This window comes from Amblyomma mixtum, chromosome 6 (assembly GCF_055824585.1).
Source record: "Amblyomma mixtum isolate Tamu chromosome 6, ASM5582458v1, whole genome shotgun sequence".
NCBI lineage: Eukaryota > Metazoa > Arthropoda > Arachnida > Ixodida > Ixodidae > Amblyomma > Amblyomma mixtum.
The window spans coordinates 43452357-43472857 of record NC_143017.1 but is presented as its reverse complement, the minus strand read 5'-3'; the positions used below and the strand labels follow the sequence as shown (position 1 = coordinate 43472857).

The following is a 20501-nucleotide window of genomic DNA, read 5'->3' as shown; positions in this document are numbered from 1 at the left end:
GTGGATGTGAGCGCATTCAAGGAAAAGTTTCTTGGCGCTTTGCCGCGATTAGATGACGAACAGAAAGAAAGGCTGGAGCTGTCGATAACTGCGTCGGAGGTCGAGCAAGCGATAGAAAATTTGAACCTGGGAAAATCTCCTGGAACTGATGGGTTAAGCGCCGCTTTTTACAAAGCATATAAACACGAAATAGTGCCAGTACTGACAGCAGTTTTTAACGAAGCCTACAAAGAAAATGAATTGCCCCCGTCTTATGGTAAATCCCATACAGTGCTAATCCCTAAATCCGATGACGCAGAAAAGTTAAAGCAGGTCACATCATATCGTCCTATCACCCTCACAAACGTAGATTATAAAGTTTTCATGAAGATTTTAGCCCGTAGACTACAGTCAGTAATTCAGGATGTAGTCGGTCCCCACCAGACGTGTGGGATCAAGGAACGCTCTATTTTTTCCAATATTCATAGAGCGAGGTGTGTGCTGGAATGTTGTGATAACACAAATAGCTGTGTAGCCATCCTTCAGCTAGATCTTGAGAAGGCATTCGATTGTGTTTCGCACGATATCCTGTTCTGCATACTGGACCATGTGAATGTAGGGTCCATTATTTGCGAGGGAGTGGCCTTGGCGTACCGGAGCTGCACGACAAGATTAATTGTAAATAAGAGTTTGGGGGCCCCCATTAGCCTGCAGCGTTCGGTGCGCCAGGGTTGTCCCCTCAGCCCTCTGCTATTCTGCATTTACATTGAAGCGTTGTGTTTGAATATCATGGAAAGTGAAAAAATTCGAGGCTTCCAGCTACAGGCGGCAGAAGTTAAGCTGCTGGCTTATGCGGATGATGTCGCGGTGTTCACAGTGAACCGGGAAGGTATAACCGAGGCCGTGGCATGCGTAGAAGAATTCACCAAGATCACCGGTAGTAAAGTGAATTGGTCAAAGTCCCTGGGGCTTTGGCACGGAGAATGGCCAACGAAGCCCGGCAATTTTGCAAACGTGTCCTGGGTGACGACCCCAGTAAAGTACTTAGGCGTCCCACTGGATGGTTATCGCGATAGCGATTCGTACTGGAGAGCACAGACGCAAGCCACGCGTGAAAAGGTGGAGAGGTGGAAAGGGCGACATCTTTCAGTTTTCGCAAGGGCCGCAGTGTGCAATCTGTTTTTTATGTCTAGGCTGTGGTACGTGATGCAAGTTTTGCATTGTGCAAGGACGAACGTACAGAGACTGCACCGGATCTTTGCCGTTTTTGTGTGGGCTGCGGACTGGGAACGCTGCAGCCGGACCAATTTGTTTAAGCGGGTGAAGGATGGCGGCCTGAGTCTGGGACACTTATTTCTGCGGCAGATTGTAAGCAGATTTTGTTTTGTGCGCTATGTAAGCGATCCGTTTTTGCGCACTGTGTGCCAATTAAGGCTCGGAAATGCACTGCCGGACTTTGTTGTCACAACCGAAAGTTTCTCGGGACGTATTTTTGGTTACTTTAGAGAGGTTGTCGCGAATGTTCGATTCCTGTCTGTTCGATTTTCGTATGAATATTTATCTTCTGTTAGCAGGAAGAAGTTGTATAAAGATTTGTTGCGATGTAGTTCTTCCACAACCTATGTACAGGGCCTTATACAATGGAGGCCTGGGACCCGACGTACTTAAGCGTGTGAAGGCGATGCAGGTGCCGCCAAGTGCAAAAACTTTTTTCTTTAAATTACATACCGGAACACTACCAGTAAAGGAATTCTTGGAAAGGAAGCAGTTATTTCTACCTTGGGGATCACATTGTTTAATTTGTAAACAACCAGAAACAATAGACCACGTTTTTTTGCACTGTTGGGAAGGGGTATACTTTTTAGACATCTTACAACAGACTTTAAAAAAGGAATTTCCACTCTACGCTCATGGTATTCGGTACTTGCCTGTAGAGAGTGAGGATGGGACACCATTCGACCTCATTATGCTAATGGGCCTCCATTGTATTTGGCGCTCCAGAATGGCAGGATATCATCGCGATCCTGATGCACGGCCAGCACGGATCTATTTTCGGGAGTGCATGCATAAGTATACTGAAGTTCAGAAACTTGCTCCTGAAGCTCCCGAGTGGCTCGAAAGAGTCGAGCCTTTGGTGACGCTTAAGGAGTTTTAACGTGACGAAGCCATGCACCCCCAGGCGGATAGTGTTGTTAATTATTGCTCATTGTGCTCTGTAAGTGTATTTGTGTACTGTGGTTCTTGCCGAAGTCAGGCAATAAAGAAAAAAAAAAGCCCGGGTAGCTCAGTCGGTAGAGCGTTAGGCTTTTAACCTAACGGTCCACGGTTCGAGCCCCTGCCCGGGCGCGTGTCCTTTGTTTCCTTTTCCGATGGTGGCCAACGATGGCGTCCTGTGGTTCAGCTCATGGGGCTCAAGGCCGCTTCGTTATAGAAGAATATAATGGTCCTGTGTGCCGCCTAAATATACTGGCGTTCCACTTCATGCATTTAAGTCAAGTGTACATTACTGGAAGGAGTGGGTGCTGCAGAGGATGCTAAAGAAAGATTTTTTTTTAATTCCTACACTGTCCGTTACCTTGCGGCCACTCACCCTGATTACGAACCACATGACATGTTTTTCGTCATTGGACTTCACAGCCTGTGTAAAACGCGCATGCTGAACCGCAGCGCTGAACCTCTTGTTTCAGCCAGAAGCCATATCAGTAGAATGATGCTCCAACTCAGAGACATTTATCACCAAAGGGACTTTCTACCGGACTGGTTTCCGCTGTTGATGCGGTGTCTGTCTTTGCCTCCCTTTTAGCTGGGTTGTTTTCTGTCAAGCTAGTTCAGTGCAGTCACTAGCTGCATGCTTTGTATAGCTGCATGCTTTCTAAATATATATAGCCCCTGTATATAGCCCCTTCCTATACATATATAACCTCGTGTTGTAAATACTATGTTGAAAAAAAATAGATAAAAGCCCGGGTAGCTCAGTAGGTGGAGCGTTAGGCTTTTAACCTAACGGTCCAGGTTTCGAGCTCTTCCTCAGGCGCGTCTTTTTTTTCCTTTTCCGATGGTAGCGAACGATGACTTCCAGACGGGCGGTTCCAGCAGCCTTCAACGTTGCAGGGCAGGTAATGCATTTTCCCCCTTGTAATAAATACCAGCAGGAAAGCATGCATCTCTTCTTCACAAACTTCTCCTTACCGGCACTGGTCGGCCACGCACCTATCTTTGTCCATTCTTTTCAATTGCAGCTACTGCTGATTACCATGATGACGACATAACCGCGCTGTTATTACAGGTGTGCCTTCGGTCAGCGTGCATTCTCCAACGCCTACACTTTGTTCTCCTTTTCTTGACGTCGAAACAGAAGCACGGAAGCGGTTCTTATTAAAAGGGCGCAGAAGCATAATTTCGAACGCAAAACAAACGACATGATTCGCTTCATGGTCGTAAGGAGATGTCATCTAATAAGTTTAAATCCGGTGCTGCGTGATATCAGTGCGCGTTGAAGATCCCTGTGTGGTCGAACTTATTGCGGAGTACTCCACTACGGCACCTCTTTCTCTCTTCTCTCACACTCCCCTTCTTCCCTTTTATCACGGCTGAACTCAGGTGTCCATCAAGAAGTTAGACAATTACTGAGCCATTTTACGTTTCTCGAAATCACTAATGTCTGCGCACGTTAAACATCCCCAAGTGATCAAAATTATTTAGAAGCCCTCCACTACGGCATCTCTTTCTGCCAATATTATTTCGCCCCCTCCTTCACCTTTTCCTTATGGCGCGGTTGAGGTGTCCACCGAATTGAGACAGTTAATGCGTCCTCTTCTTTTCTAAAAAAAACTACCACCTTTGCGGCCAACGACGACCACGCCGGATTTAATTGTTGATTACCTGTATATACCTTTCGCATTAATAAAGGCAACAAATATTAGCCGGGTTTCGGAGACAACCGAAGTTGGAATCGAAAATTCTCAGCCCACAAGAAATGCCTCAAGCCGCACGAAAGCTTCTCTCTCGACGGGCACGCAGACACAAGATTGCTTATGAAGAAATTAATGAGGTTAACCTATAGCAACAAAAGAGGTTTGCAGAGGATGATGTCTTATGTATCCCTCTTCCCGTAACTTCTTAATTTGTACTGTCAGCCATTACTCATGTCATTTACTACTACAATACTGAGTTTTTTTGCAAATTTACTGCTCCACGTGCATTTGAAGGCATCGAACGAGCGTTCTAGTTAACGTCAGCGAAAATCTTTACCACAGTGGCGTCTTCAAATGCTCGAAATGCGCCGATTATCGAACATATTATCAGGAATGCAACGATGCAAGAGCTAATGGTAAGTTGTGGAGCTGAAATTTGCTTAGGCGCAATGACTGATTAATAAGGGATGCTTATCTACAACAAACTGTTGCGATAGCTATAGCTATAGGTCTTTAATTTGTAGACTCCTACTGAGCAAACAAAACGTAAACGTAATGTACAGGAGTACACAACAAGGTCCGTTCGATTCTCCTGCACTACGTGAACTGGTTCGTGCGGTGCTGTACTTCGCCAATCGTTTCAGCGATGCAACATGGCGCCCTTTGCATGAAACCATTCCTCTGAGGAAGGTGCAGACGTCATGCAGTTCAGGGATATTGACGGCAGTTGAGGTGGGCGGCACACAGCCGGATGCAATCTGCTGGTGATGCCAATGCTACCACACGAACTAGGCTGCTCTCGACGGATCGTTATGGAAGCAGCCAGAGCCAAGCTGTGCTAAAACTGCCGCAAATGAAGCTGCACGCTCGCAGCACCGCTGCAGACCTTTACAGAAGTGGTGCAGCGAGTGCAGGCGAATCGAATGGACCTAACAGTTTGGAGGTTTGATTTAGTGCTACCATTTCACTAGCGGATAAGACAGCTTACCATAGTCTGCTTTGTCGTCTCTCACGGCCAGTACGAGGGACGGGTTGTGCTGAAGCAGCTCTTGTCTTCGTTGTTGTGCTCTCAAAAAGCTGCGCTTCGACACACAAATCCTTCTTCTTTTTCCGCACGTCATGGCATCTGCCGGCACAAAAGAGAGGTAATGTTAAGCTCAATATGGGCATACTGCAGTAAGAGGCTTACCCCTTCAAATTATTTTTAGTGCACTAGAAATAGATGCCTCGCTAACGAAAAAGCCGTCCTGTCTGGGGATGATGGCTCGGAGTCTGGGTAAGCTGCGAGGAGCCTCGCACCAGCTGCAACCAATGGGAAGAGAGATGAAGAACAAGGAGGTGAAGGTTAGCAAGTGATCGAGAAACCATTAAGCCTGAGGACATAATCATCATCGAGAAACGCGGTTGCGTGCACATGAAGATGACAATAAAAAGATACGAAGTATAAAGTCGTTGCCCTCAATGGACGCGGCTACAGTGTGCATCACAGCCGCGAGTTTTCGGAGAAGTATTTTGCTAAGCATGATATCTGGATCAATTTTAAGATCTAATAATTTCCTGCATCTTAAGTATTCATGGAGCAGGAAATCATGTCATTCACGACAGCTTGAGGTTTCTCTAACTAGGATGTGCTGTCGGATCCCACCCTTAAATTTTTATTTGCAAAGGTCTGGATTGGCGCCTTTCTCCCGTCGCCGCATTCTGTGGTGAACCACCATTCTTGGATACAGCCACAGGTCTTTTTTTATCGCCATTAAAAATTTTTTACTGAAATTTAATCGCTTACCTTGCTAACATTTTTTTAATTATCATTATAATTTTTTATTATTGCTATTCCCTGCTGAAAAAAGTTCTATGATGCAATAAACTCATACAGCTTGTCATACAAATATCATAGAATTATCATACAAATGTCATACATTTCTGGAAAATCATAGTCATCATAGAGATGTCATGGAATATTATACAAATTGTGTGATATTCTGATAAAACCTCTATGAGGTTATTGTATCACAGAACTATTTTTCAGCAGGGTTATTATTATTATTTTTAATTTCTCGGCTACAAATCTGACAGAGTCCATCTCCTGCGTGCGTTATGCATTTTACGTTTCTTTATAGTATTTTTGCCTTCTGTTGACTTTTCTCTTCCCCAGTATTCTTTATTTTTTCCCAAGGCAAAATTCATCTCAAAAACTCTCTATGCTCCCCCACTTCTTGGCCGATCCCCCTGTGTGTGGGTATGCGCCATTCTAGAAGGTGAACAACAACAACAACAACAACAAGGCGAAGTGCAGTGCAGCAAACGGTAAGTCATCGATGACGCCAGTCCTTCGACAGATTCTGACGCGGAACGATGGGCACGGCGAGCTGAACAGCAACGCGAAGAGAGCTGCAGAGTTCGTCAACCGAAACAGGGGATAAAACGAGGTGACAAGCCGAAGAAGAGCGGCGAATACAGACAGAGAGAGAGGGAGAAAAAAAAAGTTTAATGCGTAGAATAGTTGAGTAGGCCCTCATTCCAGGAGCACATTGGCTTTTGCCTCCGCTCTTTTTCCCGATTCACCAGCGAAAGCTGGTCTTCCGAATGTGAGCTGGACAGCGACGACTCCCAGTCCCCATTTGTTGGCTTATTGATTCTTGGAATAGCTGGGTTTTTCTGGCATGCTCATACCTTATGGTATAAATCAACAACTTCCCCGCAGAAGACGCGAAGCGGATCGTACGAATTTATTAACATATAGTTGCATTTGACGGGATTTATATAAGTATTCGATTGAAATTTCCCTAAAATGACCCCTTGCTTCCTGTTTAGGTTTTTGTGCGGTTCGGAGCATACTTTACTCGTCAATCTCAAAATGTCGGATTAAGTCCCTATAGCTTAATGGGGGTTCAGAATAATTATGGTCCTGCGATTGTTGGGGGACCCGGGGTAACAGCGCGCGGGGCAGCGGCGTGAGCGCCTTCATTTCCAACATCCGCAGAGTGTTCTGGAGTTCATATGACTCTGGATTTGAAGTTCTATCTTCTTCAATGTTTACCAATCCTTCCTCTCGTGTAGTTACGACATGCAGTCTGGGAGTCCGAAATTACATACGACGCATTCTCGGAAACCATCGCCAAAGCAATCGTCGCAATCCCTAGCATCGAATTGATGCCCAATTAACTAATTTCCCATGCGCATCCGTGCATGCTATTGTTATTATCCCGTTCATCGGTCTTGCCGCGTCCACGTAAATTGCCTCTTCCAGCACGCCCCATGTTCTCCTGATGGCGTTCGCCCTACCCTTTCTACTTTTCATACAAAATTTGGGGTGCACATTTCTCGGAACGGGCTGCATCCTGATATTGCTTCTAAGCTGGTCTCACGGTCCTCTCTGTCCTCCGTAGACCAAATCCATGGCAGCCCTAGTCTGTCGAGTACGTCCCTTCCTGTCCTGCTTTCTGATAGCCGTATTCTCTGCGATATCGAATGGCCTTCAATAATTTCACGTGCAGTATTGTGAATACCCATGTGTAGTAATGCTTGTCTTCCTCCTGTTTGTTTATTTATTTATACTGTTAACCCTATTGAAGGGTCATTACAGGAGTGGTAGGAAAAAAAAGCAAAAATACCAACAAATCTGTCATCAAGCGCATTGTACACGTAACAAGTCATTAAAGAGGACGAGAGAAGTATACACAGTGCCCTATTACATTGTAAAAGAGAGCAACAAAAAACGTAATCACGCACACTCAAAAGCATCTACACAGTAAAACACTATATAAAGACACTAAACACAATACACGGACTTAACTCAGTCATGTTAGCACACCGCGCTCCCGGTATAAATAAAGGAGTCTAAATTAACCAAAAATGCACTGAGCGAGGAAGATTGAACTACGGAATCGGAAAGCGTGTTCCATTCTTTTATTGCTCTGGGGAAGAAACTATATTTAAATGCATCGTTACGAGTTACTGGAGGCGGAATATACATGCTATGGCGATGTCTAGATGATTCATTAGAACGAATGTCGAAATAATCGGTCCTATTGATTTTAATTGCGTTACTGATAATAAGGAACAGAAACTTGAGCCTGTCGAATTCGGTCCTTAATTCTAACTTGGGAAGGTCTGCAAGGTGACACAGCTCTGAGGGGGAGTGAACTCGGCGGTATTTATTAAGTATGAATCGAGAGGCTAACCTCTGAATCCTTTCTAGTTTGTTACAGTTATTTTTCGTGTGAGGATCCCAGACAATTTTAGCGTATTCAATTATAGGTCTAACTAAGGTTCTATAAGCCAAGTTTTTAATTTCAGGAGTTGTACTATGTAAGTTGCGCCTCAGACTCCACAGCACTTTATTAGCCTTATTGCATGTTTCCTCTACGTGCCTATTCCATCTAAAGTCGCTAGTAAATATTAGTCCCAAATACTTGTGTTCATCTACCCTTCCGAGCACATTATCACGAATACGGTAAGGAAATTCTAAGGTAGTTTTCTTCCTAGTGGTAGACATACAAACAGATTTCGAGGGATTAATGGTCATTTGCCAGTCATCGCACCATTTAATAATATTGCCACGTATCATTGCAGTGTTCGTTCACGCTCAAGGCAGCAGGAAAGGGTCGTTATCACTTTTGTTCGTGGCGCGAGAAGCGACCAGACTAATCTCGATTGTTCGCAGCCATGAAAGGCTGCATCTAGGTTTTTCCAGATTACCGTAGATGATCTTGACCTGTTATCTGGAAAGTTCCTGGCCGGCTTTAAATTGAGCGATGCCGCGAGCGGCGGACATTCGTAGTTCGACGATTGACGAGCACGCTTGTTGCTTACGCCGCCACCGAGTGAGTCAGTTCTTTTGCGGGCGCAAGTCAGCCCAAATAAAGAGCTTCGTTTGCAAGTATTTCTGGTGTTTTCCTGACCACTGGACTGCCGTCGCTACAACGTGACATCTGGTGGAGGTGCTGGGTAGCCTTCCAGGTACCGGACAACCCCTGAAAGTCGTGACGCCAGCCCTTTGAGTTATTCGCCGGAAGACCTGACTCCAGTCTACCACGCAGCCTCTGGAGCCTCCAGCCATGACTTACGCCGCAGCAGTGCGCCGTCCTGTAACTCGACGACGGGACCCAAGCCCCTATCGCCCTTAGCCAAATGCGCTGGAGCGCCGCCCTCTCGCCCCATCTCGCCCGTCCTACGAGCGTCGTACACGGCCGAGGAAATGCGTCGAGTGGAGAACATCCGACCAGCGCCGCCCACAATGCTTCCACTGCGGAGAAGCCGGTCACATTCTCCGGTACTGCCCATACAGGAGAATGGGCGTCCGAGGGTTCCCTTACGACGCCCCACGACCCCGACCCGGCCAGCGAGCAGCCGAAATCGAGGATTTTTTGCGTCGGGAAGAATACTCATCCCCGAGCCACCTATCGCGTTCTCCGTCGCCATTGTCACCGCGCTAAGTATCTTCTAGCCGAGGCTACGCAGTGCGTGGACGCTTCCCCAGCCCCCGAAGGTTAAACTGAATAAAGCAGCCTCTGGAGGTGAGGTTGCTTCTGAGCGCAAGAACTATGATCCTCCATCAACGAAAACAGAAGACCAAGCCCCCTACGACGACGACGAAACCTACGACAACGACGAAACCTACGACAACGACGAACCCTACGACAACGACGGCCCCTACGACGACGACGACCCCTACGACGACGACGACCCCTACGTAGACGATGACCCCTACGTAGACGATGACCCCTACGTAGACGATGACCCCTACGAAGATGACGACCCCTACGAAGACGACGACCCCTACGAAGACGACGACCCCTACAACGACGACGATCCATACGACGACGACGACTACTACGACGACAAATACGACGACTATTACGACGACAAATACGACGACAAATACGACGACAAATACGACGACAAATACGACGACAAACACGACGACAAATACGACGACAAATACGACGACAAATACGACGACAAATACGACGAAGAATACGACGACAAATACGACGAAAAATACGACGACAAATACGACGACAAATACGACGACAAATATGACGACAAAAAATACGACAACACCGACGACAACACCGACGATGACGACCACACGGCCAGACTTGAAGCTTTTACCGCTGCCCTTACACCTTATTAGGAACGCTAAAGGACTCTAAGTTCTCGAAGCATTCTCCGTGTTTAATTTCATTTTAAAGCATCGAGACGATGCTTCTTTGGAAGGGGGGTAATGCCACGTATCATTGCAGTGTTCGTTCACGCTCAAGGCAGCAGGAAAGGGTCGTTATCACTTTTGTTCGTGGCGCGAGAAGCGACCAGACTAATCTCGATTGTTCGCAGCCATGAAAGGCTGCATCTAGGTTTTTCCAGATTACCGTAGATGATCTTGACCTGTTATCTGGAAAGTTCCTGGCCGGCTTTAAATTGAGCGATGCCGCGAGCGGCGGACATTCGTAGTTCGACGATTGACGAGCACGCTTGTTGCTTACGCCGCCACCGAGTGAGTCAGTTCTTTTGCGGGCGCAAGTCAGCCCAAATAAAGAGCTTCGTTTGCAAGTATTTCTGGTGTTTTCCTGACCACTGGACTGCCGTCGCTACAACGTGACAATATTGTCTAGGCTGTGTTGTATGTTCATTTGATCACTGGGAGAATTTATTCTATTGTAAATGACAAAATCGTCGGCGAATAATCTTATAGGGACAGAAACAAGGCTTGGAAAGTCATTAATAAAAATAAGAAATAAAAGCGGTCCAAGGACACTGCCCTGCGGTACACCAGATAAAACCGGTAATAAGCTGGACGTATGTCAGTCTATTTCAACGTACTGGTGGCGGCACTCTAAATACGAAGTAAACCATGTCGTTAGTTTGTGATTTTTAAACAGTGGGATTTTTAAACGGATACCAAGTGCTTCCTGATATACTTTGCGTATTATGGCGTCCAACTTGTTATTCTCACTTTTGTATCCTGGTGACAATCAAAGCCTGTATTAATTTTCTGGTTTCTTTTTCCTTGAAGTCCACGCTTGTGGCTTGATGTCCTGCTAATCATTCTCGCCACTTGCTCAGTGTTTGCCTACAGTCGCCTAATCACTTCCGCGTTGTTGCCTTTGGCGTCTATTAACAGTGTGTTCGCCGTTACACACTGAGAACGCACTACACATTCATGTATCTCCACAGGACCCCGTGACCCGCACAGTTCACATCTCGTTAGCTCCAAGTTGGAGCAAACGTCGGCCCTATGGCCTACCTCCCCACACCCGCAGCACGCCTGTGTCGTTTTCTTGCAAAAGTAGCACGGCATTTCCCCTCCGTTGTAGTAGATGTAAAAGGGAACTCTGCTACCCGGTAAGGTAACCGCCACTGAGGCCATTCTTCAAAATGTCTTTAGAGGCGGGATTTATTTCCCTTTGGCTCTGATATTCCTTCGGATTTCTTCACTTTCCTCCGGATTAATGCTCTTCAATACTTCCTTGCACGTGTCCTGTGGGGGGTTTTACATACGCGCAGGTCTGATGTTTGCACCCGTCTAACACTATCGCATGCACTCCTAGGATTAGGCGAGCCGCTTCCATAATCTTTGTCCCCTCCACGATGATATTCTGATCGAAACTGAGCCTGACTTTGATCACGGTTTTTATGTCTGACCAGCCAGTGGCTGACGCAATGGCCGCTGCAACTTTCCGTACGCACGCTTTATCTTTTGCCAAGTCCAAACCGCTTCTTGGTATGATAATTGCCACGACATCTCCCCTTTCCAGCGCCGGAGGTCTCGGAAAACCTTTGCTTTGGCTGGGGCTCACCTTGGCATGTTCCGCGTCATCATTCTGTTCCGACAGCTGCCGCTCTCGCTTGGCTTTTCACACCGCATTACTGGAATACGCCTAAATCCGCTGAAGCGAAGATGGATCCAGAGCTTGCTTTTCGTTCGCATCTGTTCCTTGAGCACTCCTGGCTTTCATCTCTTCGGGTTCGTATCTTACGATCCCCTCCATGTCGTCAGGCCGAGCGCCTTTTCCATCTATCGCAGAATTCCACTTTCTTGACTCCCATCAAAGTGGTTGATATCCAGTCCACGTACTCGTGAAAATAACTTCGTGTATCAAACCGCTGTAATATTTGCCTTTGCAGCTGTCGAGGTGTTGACGACAGCGAGATGTTCTCCGAGCACCTCAGAGCAGCGTCCCCGGCGAAGACAGTATAACCTTGCTAAACGGGATGCGTAAGTAGAGGAATAGCGAGAAACGCGAAGAAGACAATAGCGAAGTCACCGAAGGACGACCGAACAGAAGAATCAGCAACTGGAATCGCAACGATTGACTAAGGCGGCTTAAGGCAAGAGGAAAATCTATTAACGACTCGACTTAATTCGAAAGGGTTCACTTGTTTTATTTATTTAGATATGATAGCAAAGGTTCGTTCCTGAGAGTGGCGCCGGTTACCACTTTTCTTAAGTTAGAAGAAATAACTCGATCTGACGACTATATCAAGCAAGTGCAACACACAGTACACAGCACAGAAAACTCTGTTCTCATATCAGGAATGTTAACATTAACGTTCCTGACTTGTTCACATCAGCCTAAATTCTGTCTCTGGTAACGCGGTTTCTGTATTTGATGGTCCCTGCATCGAACATCAGGTGGCAGTTGATCACTCTCTCTACATGGTACTGGTTCTCACGTATATTATCGCGGGCACAGTGACCCGCTCAGCGGATATAGACCAAACCGCACGTTAAGGTTATAAACATAGCTTCTTTAAAACAGCGCAAAAGACAAGGACACAGATAGAAAAGACACACAAAGCGCTGACTCACAACTTTTGTGTCTTTTCTATCTGTGTCCTTGTCTTTTGCGCTGTTTTAAAGAATCATGGTTCACCAACTAGCCTGCACGTCTACCCTTGTAAACATAGCTGCATGGGCGCGCGCCAACAGGCGCATTCCGTGATTTCTAGTGGGTGTGCTTGAGGGCAGGCTAACTGGGAGCAGAAGATACCATGACCGCATTGCCGAGTAGCTCGATTTTTTTCAGGTGACGAGAAAAATTACGAATGCAGGGAATTGTATACTGTGCCTTATTTTCTTTTTTTTCGGAAGAACGTCATGCAGCAAATCCTGACATGAGTGCTAGCTCACTGCCCGTCAGGACAAGAGCCATCGACCGTTCCTATTGCTTTAGTTCGTAGAGCTTGTTTGGGGACGTGCAAAACGTTGTCCATGGTAAGTTCAAGTACGTGCAATTGCTAACTTCTGCTCTTCATCATCATCAGCCTGACTACGCCAACTGCAGGACTAAGGCCTCTCCCATATCTCTCCAATTAACCCTGTCCTCTGCCAGCTGCGGTCATCGTATCCCCGCAGACTTCTTAATCTCATCCACCCACCTAACTCTCTGCCATCCCCTGCTACGCTTGCCCTTTCATGGAATCCACTCCGTTATACCTTAACGACCATCGGTTATTTTGCCTTCGCATTACATGTCCTGCACAAGCCCAGTTCATCCCCTTTGATTTCGACTAGGACGTCATTAACTCGCATTTCTTACCTGACCAACTCTGCCCACTTCCTTTCTCTTAACGTTACCCCTATTATTTTCCTTTCCATAGCTCATTGCGTTGTCCTCAATTTAAGTTTAACCCTTTTTATTAGCCTCCACATATCTGCCCCGTAGGTTAGTAAAGGTAAGATGCAGCTGTTTTGTATTTTTCTCTTTATAAATATTAACTACTATTCATGATTTGAGAGAACCTGCCAAATGCGCTTCACGCAATTCTTACTCTTCCAGTCATTCCCCTCTCATGATCCGGATCAGGGGCCACTACCTGTCCTGAGTAGACGTATTGCCTTACTACCTCCAGCACCTCGTTACCAACTGTGAACTGCTGGTCCCTTGCGATACTGTTGAATATTTTTTGCTCCTGCTCTGCAGCCGTACAGTCTCGCCTGGACGCGCTGGTCACTTGCGTAGAGACGATTCGACCACCGCGGCCACTGCGATTTTGGCGTCTCCACCTCTCCTCGCTCCTCAAGACACGGTCGTGTCTTGAGGAGCGTGTTTTCTGCAGAGGTCGAAGATGTAGCTGTTCCTCTAGCGGTGGCGGCGGACTATAGAACCTGGCGGTCGCTACACTACTCACGGATTCTCAAACAATCTGCCGAAATTACACGAAGGGCAGGATAGGTCGTCACAGTCTTCGTGTACTCCTCGCAGCGAGCGACAGAATTAAAAGCCACGAAGAAGAAAACGACAAGACCACACACAAAATTGTGTGCGTACCGGGACACACGGGGGTGGCAGGGAACCAAGAGGCCGACAGGTTATCTCGAGGATACATTACTTTCCGAGCTTCCGACGATACCGCGTCGCTCCAGCGTCCAGGAATACTCGGCCATAACAGAAAACTATAGAGGCAGGAGAATGCGATATCCCCCGCCGCACATATCTCTCAACAGAGAGGAAGCTTACAGACAGGCTCTTACCCAAGCCTACATATACTAAATAAAATGCACCCTACGATATACGCGGACAAATGTCCCTGGTGCGACGCAAAGCCCATTCTATAATAGGCTTCAAAAACATAGACGTGGTCCCCAAAATACAAAACCCGAGCGAGCACTGGGAGACTCCGCTGTCCAGCGACCGCTGTGAAAACCAACAAAGTCCGGTACTGCGAGCTCAACGGGCGGCAGTGACCAGCGGAGCCCTGGACTGAGAGCAACCGACCACTGACTAGAGGTGGACGACGTCGACGAAGAAGACTCCTGGCGATACAACTAAGGAGAGAACGTCTCTGAAGATGCCCTAGAATCGCAGAAAAAAGCACTATGGTATAGTATCATTTTCCCTTCCTTCCTTCCTTCCTTCCTTCCTTCCTTCCTTCCTTCCTTCCTTCCTTCCTTCCTTCCTTCCTTCCTTCATTCCTTCCTTCCTTCCTTCCTTCCTTCCTTCCTTCCTTCCTGGTTCTGCTCTGCCTGTTCTAGTTATTTCACTCTTGTGGTCCGGATCTGCGGTCACTACCTGCCCTTAGTAGCGCTCTCCGTTGCGTCACAGGTCTGACCTCCATCTTGGTCAGTTGCTCCGCAGCCGATGGGGACTGAGGGCCATGGGTTAATTAATGTATTCATACAGTAGGTTGTGATCACAGAATGCCGCGAATAGAGGAGACAACCTGGGGCAGCTGCTTACGCCAGGATGCTCTGATTCGCAAGGCATTCAAAGTAGCACTTCATCTTCCCCTCAACACACCCACAGACAGATTACTAGGCCTGGGCCTCCACAACACGATCGGGGAACTGGTGGAGGCCCACCGACAGGTCCAATACATCAGGCTCACACAAACTTCCACAGGTCGGTATATCCTGGACTCCCTCGGCATCAGAATACCGGCCAACGACCCAACCCTCCTAGCCATCCCACGACCCCTTCACCAGGAGCTTCTCATTAGGCCGCTCCCGAGGAATATGCACCCGTCCCACCATGAGCAGCGCCGCAGAGCCCGTGCGAAGGCACTCCATCGAGCGTACGGCCCCGAGCCGGACGCCGTATGGGTGGACGCTGCCTGCACGGGTGATGAAGCGACAGCAGCTGTGGTGGACTCCTCTTTATCCGCCCTCCTCACACTACCTCTCCCTCCAGACACGTCCCCAGAGGCTGCAGAGGAAGCCGCCATTGCACTAGCTATCACTCGCACGGAAGCCCGGTATATATTAAGTGACTCCAAAACAGCAATTTTAAATTTTGCTCGAGGTCGAGTTCATGTCCCTGCTTTTGGCATACTGGACTCGCCCGATGCACCCCCGCCCCGCCATGTGGAGCTGATATGGGTGCCTGCGCACTCCGGGGATCCCGGAAACGAGGCTGCCAACCTTTTAGCCCGAGGTTCTTGAAACCGGGCTCAGGTTACCTCGGATCGGGGATTCACGAAGGAGCGCATGCACACATTCAGTGAGCTGACCCAGGCATACAGAGCCTCACGCCAGCTCTACCCCCCGCTCCACCCCTCCCTAGACAACAAACACGCAACACTCTGGCGCAGACTACAGACACACACTCTCCCCTCACCACTTAACCTAGCCCTCTATCATCCATCCTTTCCCACTCCCGCATGTGCCCTATGCCCAGAACCCTTCGCTTCTTCCCTCCACATCCTTTCCCTCTGCCCGGCGGACCCTCCCCCGCGGGACCTAGCGAACCTCTAGACCTGGGAGGACTGGGAGACCCTGCTGCGCTCGGAGGACCCGGCCGTGCAGACCATCGCCACCGGCCGTGCTGCCAGTGTTATGGACCTCAGGACCAGTGTTATGGACCAGGACCTCAGTGTTATGAACCTGAGTGCAGTGGGGTCGTGCGGGGACCCTGGGGCGTGCGCCGAATTCCTGTGTAAACAAAGTTTTTTCTCTCTCTCTCTCTGCTTACGCCAGGGACAACGCCCTCTGCGAACGACTCCACGTAATTGAACGGGCAGCAGACTAGCTACCCTACTCACTTCTGTGTCTCCACAGTCTGCACGATAATTTTTTTTAGGAAAGGAAATACGCATTACTGTCTCACATACCTCATTGGACACCCGAACCGCGCCGTAAGGGAAGATATAAAGGAGGGACTGAAATAAGAAAGGAAGAAAGGTGCGGTAGTGGAAACCTCCGGAGTAATTTCGACATTTGGGGACCACTGCCAATATTTTTTTTTTAACTTCAGCCTGGGTGCCATCCTTCTGATAAATCTGGTCGCATCTTGTATTACTAATAAAGCGATCAAACCGCGAGCCGGTGGCGTTAAAGACGAACAAATAAACATTCCAAAACTTCGCGGCACTATTGCGGTACTGTTTGCTGGCATAGCACCAAGTTTGCCACATGCTGTGGCGCGTTACTTCTTAGTGCAGGCAAAGACATTAGGCTCATGGGTTCAATTCCAGCTAGAAGCAGAAGTGTTGGTTATTGGTGCTGTGACATTTCACCAGTTGTATGGCCCAGCCGGCTAGGTTTGTGGGGTTTAACTCCTCATTCCCTTCCCCAGTGCAGGGTAGCCAACCGAAAACCTTTTTGGTCAACATCCCTGCCTGTCCCCCTCTCTGTAACTTCCCAAAGTGACGCGGGCTATGAGGGACACCGTAGTGAAGGGCTCCGGAAATTTCTGCCACTTTGGGTTCGTTAACGTGCACCACTGACATCGCACACTACACGACCCTCTAGAATTTCGCCTTCGTCGAAATTCGACTGCCGCGTCAGGGATCAAACCGGCGTCTTTTGGGTCAGCAGCCAAGCGCCATAACCACTGAGCCACCGCAGCGACCCTACCAATTGTATTCAGTTCTGCTATGTCTATGTTGCATCACGCATGATTTCGAGCCAACATCAGGCAGCAAGAGCTATCGGAAGTGTTAGCCACGAAGAGCATTAGAAAATAATCGAAAACTTTCTTCCTCCTGACGATGTCATAGCCACCTCTACTGTTTATATAAACCACTAAGACACACTAATGCTGTAATTTCATTTTTGCAATGTCCGCCGAGATATGTGAGACAAATACTGCGCCATTTCCTTTCCTGAAAAACCAATTATCATTATTATTACCCTGTGCTTTTCTGCGCATAACCCGCATAGGCCGAAACTTCATTAATTTAAGAAAATTTCAATATTTTTCAACATAAAACGTTTATTGCACTTGGAAATCAAGAATCATCCTTTTATTTGTAATGTTTTTCTCAACACCAACTTTTGACCCGTATTTCAATGTAGGATACTGGCTAGGCAAATTCTATCGCTACCTGTTGCATGTGGTAAAGCTTCAAACATTTGACACTTCTTTTTCTACTCGGGAAATTTCTTATGACAATACGCAAAAATAATTAGTTTTTCTTGCCGTATTACAGTGTAGTCGATGGGGTGAAATTTCAAAGGAGGCGACCCAAGAAGCGATGGCGGATCTTTCTTAACGCACACACCGCAATTTTTGACCAGGAAAGTTAAGTCTGTCTTGTACCTATGCTAGCCAGCTCAAGCTCTTACACAATAAACTTTTTGAATTACTGCAAAAAAGACTCTTCTTACATGTAGGACATTAGACATATTTGGGTTAAATTCAGCATGGTGAAACTAGGAGCCATCTTAGGGGTGTGTTTGTTTTTTTGTTTTTTTGCAAGCTTAGAGTCAGCTTGTTATCTGTTGTTGCTTGTTTTCGACAGGGACCATTATTGCAAACAAGGTCGTGAACGAAGGGGCTGTTCTGTCCGACGATGAAAGAGCTGTCAAATCGTGGCTGCGCAATGTTAAGCAGCACCTGCAAGACTTCAAGGCTTCCAGGGACGCACCACTAGTGGGGTGCATCTTTGGAAGGTTTTTTTTTTTCAATAAGATGGCTTTAATTGGTGCAGCCGCGAATATAATGCCCGCAAGCAAGCCAGGGCTTCCGGGAATGCAAGACACTACTGCTTACTGCTTTAGAGCACTTTCAACAATTTACTTTTGCAATAAAAGAGTATGCTTCATGGTTTACAAGCTTTCTAACCAATAGACGATATGCGAAATGCGCAGCGCCATTCCTCGGCGCTCCGAGGACTAAGTCCTCCATGTTGGTTCGGTACAGAAAACGAAACCGCTGCCCAGCGTTTGGTTAAAACGGCTGCGCTTCGTTTGAAAAGTAAAATGCCGATGCAGTGTTGCGCTACCCTCTCCACTGTGAAAAGACACTACGATGCGTGCCAGAACTAGGTGCGTTCCAGCTTTTCGCGTTTCTATTTTTTTACTCCGTCCCAACCTTTTAGTAACACAAAACGCCATGCGAGGTATCATGTGTTAGCACGCGGATCAGTGCGCAGCTTTCGCTTTCTGCGCTGATTTTTGATAAAGCTTTCGAGGTGATTTGCGTTTAAATTAAAATAGGGAGCACAGTCTTTGTTGTCTCTGATCAAAATTAGAAACCGATTTCGTGCATTTATCAACTCTCCGGTCGGGCGTGAATATATATAGACGCATACTTTAACAACGCAATAGAGAAGGTAATTTTTTTGAGCGCGCCAATCGCTCGTGCCGTGGCGAAATAAGTTCACTCGAAGAACCATATGCCGATTACTGCTTAGTTTGCTACGTGTTCAGCTAAGTTTTTCCCGTGTTCAATTAGTTTTAGAAGGGCGAGCAAACTCTCTGGATCATACGCATATGTTATGCGCGTTAACGAGTCTTTGTGAAGCAATACACTCTACGTATAAAAATGGAGGTGCGAATGCTTTATTTCTTGAGGATTCCTATACCTTCGATATCTGCGGCGACGAAAATCTAAAAAAAAAAGAAGCGAATAATATAGCTACTTTATTATGAAGGAGGGACGCATTTCTAAGCTAGAGAGTACAGTCGCGAGCAAAAAATATTAGCACAGATCACTTCCGATCAGAATTCGTATATCTCACCACGCGGCGCTGCGGTACGCATACCTGATTATCGGGCCGTTTCCATGTTTTTCAGCCTAGGGGGGGACGGCAGGAAGTAAGCTTTATCAAGCGCGCACCGCCCGAGCGTTGAAGTGCCGACCCTACGTGACTGTGCATGCTGCATTTATTTTGGCTCGGTTATCAAGCAAAGATGGCTTCTTTCTATTACTGTTTTTTTATGTCCGCGATGGTTTGTCAAAAGGAACTCGCGGTAACAATAGCTGATAGCGCTGCTTTTAACCAGTAATTTTGCTGGTCCGTGGCAGTCCACTGAACCCCCCTAATACTGTAGAATGGGAACGGCTCGGCACTCTCGTTATCAGCCTCTTCGCCACCGGCAGCGCCACGCGTTGTCATTCCGGCGCTCTGGTGTTCCGTCTCGTGTGCTAATCTTTTTTACCCGCGACTGTACGTGCAACAGTGTTCTGAAAACGCTTCAGGCCAGCAGATTTTATTATCGTTGTGGCAAGCTCCAACAGCTTGCTTCGCAACAAAGCCATTTGTCCAAATTTGGGAGTAAGCTAATTAAGTTTCGGACGCAACCGAACATGCTAATTTCGCCCCTGCACACACAGCTTGACCAGCGTATCGAGTCCGTGCATGCACCTACAGCTGTAGCATCTTTCTCTAATCAAGCCGCCGCGGTTGCTCAGTGCTTATCTGAAAAAAAAAGCTGTGTCTTTGCTGACAATATTTTGAATTATATGTGTATGCCTACTTTCCTCACGTTAATGTCGACTGACCGACTGCGTCTTGCGGTTTCAACGAATTGTGGCGAAAATCAACCGACGCCGGGCTCTGAAACGGTGACGTTGAAAAACGCGGATGCGCATTGCACATTACAGTAAAGGAATCGAATTACGCAGCTGGTAGAGGGTCTTGTGTGATTATACTGTACTGCACGAAGCTCCTGGCGTCGGCGCGAACGAAAGTTCGCACTGTCACAGAAGTTTGTCAACACACGTGCGCACTCAGCGCAAAATAACCGCTCGCTACCCTACCAGATGAATTCGCGTCCACCTGGGAATAAAATAGCCACGATAATGCGTGATGCTTGAACTGGTGCTTTAATGCGAGCATTAAAACGACAACAGCACACGGTCACGGTTCGACTTTCCAACCCACTTTCGAGTGCCGATTATTACGATCATCAGCGCCAGACTTCAAGCGAAGCTGAGG

The 20501-nt window shown here is 47.4% G+C and overlaps 1 non-coding gene across 1 annotated transcript; it reads left to right on the top strand.

Annotated features, from left to right (window-relative positions):
• The first annotated feature begins 2252 nt into the window (after window positions 1-2252).
• TRNAK-UUU (transfer RNA lysine (anticodon UUU)) lies at window positions 2253-2325 on the top strand. Its single transcript has one exon. It is a non-coding gene; the product is annotated as a tRNA-Lys (tRNA).
• The last annotated feature ends 18176 nt before the right edge of the window (window positions 2326-20501 follow it).